Source organism: Nuphar pumila, chromosome 1, assembly GCF_984573655.1.
Source record: "Nuphar pumila chromosome 1, dmNupPumi1.hap1.1, whole genome shotgun sequence".
In the NCBI taxonomy this organism is placed as follows: Eukaryota; Viridiplantae; Streptophyta; class Magnoliopsida; order Nymphaeales; family Nymphaeaceae; genus Nuphar; species Nuphar pumila.
Window position 1 is genome coordinate 41,644,400 of NC_143249.1, and position 5,465 is coordinate 41,649,864.

Below are 5,465 nucleotides of genomic sequence, written 5' to 3' on the forward strand. Positions count from 1 at the left end.
CGTGAGTTCGTTCTTATTTAGGACGAGAACTCGTCCCACAAAAGGTATCGGCGCTTGGGTTTTCATGAAGTTCCATGTTACGTTAATGAACTCTAAAGTTTAGAAACATTGAAGTTCGTGAAGTCGGTCAAGAACCTGTTTGGATGTTACGCCAATGTACGACAGTTTCCTTGCTTCTCAAAGTTCCCTCTTTGGGAACGCTAAAAAGTCGGACGAATATCAAGATTGTCGCTTATGAAGTCTAAACTTTCATGGATCTTTTGGGACTCTGTTTGAAATCCTAACAAGTTAACATCTGATTTCAGAACTTGGATCTTGAAAATCCAATTTTAATGAAATGATTTTCGTTTGAACTTTTTATTTTATTTTTATATATACACAGAAACTTCCCCCAAGATCACTGCTTCTGCCTACTTTGTCCAGGAAACTTTTTGGGTTTTATCAAGAACTTTGAAGATCAAGGAAATTTTGGATTCTTGATGGATACTGTTGGTCCTGACTAGATCACATTGATACTCCAACCCTAGGTTTGGTTTGTGAATGGGTCAAATATATGCACTATTGGATCCTATGTATTTGAATAGCAACCATACAAATGTATACGATACATAAAAGGGTGTGTTGAATTAAGTTTTTTAACTAGAGACCCTAGTATTAGAGATATGATGCACCCTCAATACGAGGATGTGAAAACTAAGTTACGACTTACTATACTAAAGAAAATTGGAGTTTCAATAAAATAAATGAAAATAATAGTTGCAAGGGGAACCAACGGGGCTCCGCTTGTCTGGCAAGAGCAGTTAGTACACGTCACCTTGTGTTGGGACGTTGAAAGTTCGAACCCCATGGTATGGTATGGTTGTATAACTGGTAGGAGTCTGCCTAATAACAACTTTTTCTTTTGAAAAAAGGAAAAAAATAGTTGCAAGGGAAAAATCAACACGAAAAGGAAAATGAAAGAGTTTAGGGTTTGAGAGAAAGAAAAGAAAGTTGCTCACAGTCGATCAAGAATTTTTTTTTTAAATAACGAAAAATGATATGACAAAAATAATGTGTTTTCTTAAAAACTCTATAATTTACAAAAATTCATTCGATGAACATAACTGCAAATAGACAACTTCGTTAGGACCTTTTTACTCTTTGCATGTGCAAAATTCATAGATTTCTGTGATATATCATTGTACTCATCGAGTATCGCAAACTCTCACTTAAAAGAAAGTTCACATATTTTTTTTATTTTTTTGGATATCACAAAGTTCGCATAATAATATTTGTGAACATCCTTTTAAACTCAAACCTCAAAACTTTGCAAATACCTAGTTAAGTTTGCATATATATCATCTTAATATAGGAAGTTCCTCTAAATATGGAAAGTTCCTCTCAAATATGTGAATTTCCTTCCAAATATATAAAAAAAAATTCAAAAAGATTCACAAATATATATTGGCATGCACAAATTTTTGGCATGTGAACCTATGTAACTTTGCATGCTTTGTTGAATCATATAACCTATGTAATTTATGCACTAATTTGAATGGTGTTCGTAAAACTCTAAGTATGTGCCAATGAAGTTTTTATATTTAATCTTGAATATTGAAAATGCATGAATGTTGAATACATAGAAACAAAGGAAGTGATAGATATAATGAATTTTGATTTACTTTGTACAACAGAGCAATCAATTAATGATAGCAGCTATCACATTGACAGTGAAAAATTGAATGCTATCATTGATGTTGACTATTTCATGTCGATGGGAGAGGAGGAAGACAACGATAACATGAGACAAATGGCATTTGAGAAATTGAATCCTTGGTATGTTGTATAAGTTATATGAACATTTATTGAGAAGTATAATTATTTTATATTATTATACTAATGATACGTTGTTGAATATGTTATCGTTTGATGAATTCTCTAACAATGAAGATCAATTAAAAAATACTAAAGCAGGGGCATCTCGTTTGTATGACGCTTGCATAACAAATAGCTTAATTATTGTTAACATTTTAAATGGCTAACACCATGCTCAAATGATCGAAACATTGCTTTTGACAAATGGTTTTAATGACCTCCAATATTGTCGCGAGATTTTTAAATATCAAGAATAAGTGTAAAGCAAAATTCCTAAAGAGTCACAATAACATAGTCATTGTTGTATGCACGAGAAATAACATGCAGATGATGGTTGATTACCCCTGAAAGATCTATTAAACAAAGACGTATAAAGCAGAGTTCTTTTAAGTGAAGAAGTATCAAAATGGGCATGCATGTGGTGGATCACTGGGCGAACCTTGTAGTGAAAAAAAATATTTTTCAAGTGGATTTAAGGTGTTATTAACAAACACATGCATGGTAACTCCAAGGTAAATCATGACCGACATCAGTCATGAGAAAGGTATGGAGGTTACTTATAGACAAGCATTTCCTAGACAATAAGAGACTAAGGAGTTGTTATATGGTTCATTTAAAAAGTCTTTCACGATGTTGCCCACTTATTTGGATAATTTGATTAAGGTTAACCGATGATCACTATGGTACATTGAGATTGATCAGAGAGATCAATTTTAGTATATATTCTCATCATTTTGTCCAAGCATCAATGGTTTTTGAAAGGATGTCCTTTAATTGTTATGGTAGATGGTATAATCCTAAAAAAAAGATGCACATATATATTATTGTTGACTTATAATATTAATTATTGTGTTGAGATATTTTTTGGTAGCATTTGCAGTTCTTGATAAAGAGTCAAAGAATTCATGGGTGTAGTTTTTGAAAAATCTAAAGAGATATCTCATACGCTTCAATAAATATAATGAGGGAATACAACTTACAGTTATCTCATATAGGTATGAAAGTCTAAAGTATGTTGTCCCCCACACATGCCTTACATATCGTGTTGGATATTGTATGAAGCATTTAACGAATAATTTTTCTAAGAAACTTTGTTCACCACTCAGTGTACTTTGGTAGAATATAGCTCGAGCAACCATGAGATGACAATTTTAGAGGTAACACCTCGGAGGGTGACACCCCCTAAGTCTATAAATACCCCCACTGAGGTGTCTCTCTCTAAAAAAATTTGCACCCTTTAAAGCCTCTCTCTCTTCTCGCTCCTCCCTCTAGCCCATTCTAGCTCCCTCTCTCTCTCTTCTAATTTTTAAACCCAAACCCTATTATTTTCCCTGTTTGTTACGTTAGAAACCTTTGAAACACCTGTTTTCCTAGCTAAGGTACTTCATTTAAGGTTCAATAGCAGGAGCCTTATCTTTCTGAAGACAAATTTAAGATCCTATTGTGGAAGTGTTGCCAAAATTGCCATGTTCAAAGGCAAATTTAAGAATGCACTATGAAAGCGCTACCCAAATTTTCAAAATAAGGATGTATTCGCATAACTCATTTACGCTTTCATATGAATTTATAGAATATCCTAGCTCTCTCCTAAAACTTTAGGATTTCTTTTATAGATCGAAATATGATAATTATACCAAATTTTTTATCTAATTATACTTCTATATAGGGGAGGTTCTGTCAAAAAATTTAAGACTACTTTTGAAATTTGTATACTAAATAGGAAAGGTTCTATCAAAAAATTTAAAATAATTTGTGGATTTTTTAAATTAAATAGGATAAATATTTTTCAAATTTTAATAAATTCATAAGCATTATTGATAAAAAATATAGTAGGTGTTGTCCAATTTTTTAAAATAATTTTTAGAACTACAATCTAAAATAAGTTAGGTACTTCTTGTTTAAAAAAAACCAAAATAGGGGAAAAATCCTAGAATGATTCGTACAAATTTATTTTAACATTAGATTGCCTCACTTGTTTTTATTTAAAAAAATTTAGGTTCACAGAAATAAGTGGATAGATGCTACAGTACAGGACTCAACTAAAATTTTGATATAAATTAGGATGATTTGAATTGTCTACGAGTCTTTGCGCTTTTTGCTTGTATAAACTCTCACATCCATTTAATGAAATGATTGTTGTGGTTTGGTTTTCAACCTCTGATGGACCTAAAAATCAGAGCAAATTTTCTATTTTGAAAATAACTTTTGATGTATTTAAAAAAAAAAACAAAGTAAAAATTTTCTCTAATTTTTTTTAGTATTATAGAATTTGTATCAAAGCATGTCAAATTTAGTTCAAATTTTGTTTCGATAGTAAAAGACTAGTCCAAGGAATTGTGTTTCTTTAGGCATACTGTATATTATGATATTGTGTTCGTACATAATATAGGAACTTTTGATGTTTTGCATACAAACATAGTGTATATTTAATCTAAGGAGGTTATTATATGTTTAGGGATGACTGACCGTAAGCCCGACAAACATTATGACTCATGTGAACAAGGTATTTTTGAGTTACCTCCGTACCTAGATACAAAATAGTTTGTTGTCTTTATGACATTAATAACAACTCAACCTACCCCAATTATTATATTCGCAAGAGAAGGAGAGATATACAACTTGGGTGATCTGCTATTACGATCTTCTGTTATTAGGCATAAACAACAACCACAACCTGATAGTCGGGAGGCTTGCCAGTTTGGAGACCATGGCGAACATATGGTACACAGGAGATTAAACAATGAGTAGATGTCGATTCAAAGTGAAAGTGCATCGAGAGGTAGAGTCCATATGATGAGTGTAAGGGGATAACATATGTCTTGTTCAAACTATAGGAATGCCATGAGCATGCAAAGTTGGGTGAATATGGATTCAACTGAGAGATATGTACTAGTCGTAGCCATGGAAGTGTAAGCTAAGTAAAATATGAATGCGGCAACAAGTCAGAATATTAACAATGTCAGTGATAATGGTTCAGGGCCAACACAGGGGCAGACAACCTCTATGAGCTCGTTAGATGAAAACAAGGATCTCATGTACACTCCAACTACACCTACCTACCAACCATGTTATGATTAGACTGAATAGTTAAATTTATGCCTTGTAAATATCTTTTTGTATAACGTTTTGTTATAAATAAAATGATTTTTGAATTAGTATATGCTATAAGTTTTGTTGAGAATTTGTTAAAATTATGACATTTGTATCCTCTAAGTTTCATATTTTCAATAATATACCCCTTGAAAAACCTAAACCAATGATGGTAAGAATTTGTTGAAATCATTGAGGAAGACTTGGATCCAACTCGGTGGCTCAAAACATATCAGACCCAAGCTCATGCCTGGCCCTATAAGGCAGTGGTCAACATGGCTTAATGGGTTCAATAAGCTTATCGTGTCGAGTCAAGTTGCTCTTTAGCTCACATGCACATAGATTTGAGCTGGGTATGTCTTTCATGGGTCAACATTTTGATGTACTGACACTACAAGAAAACACGTTGTTAGCGACGAAATATTTCTGTCGCTAGTCAGCGACGGATTAATGAGCGAAAAACATTCGTCGCTATAATCCATGAAGCATACGAAACCAGTGACGGAATATAGTCTGTCGCT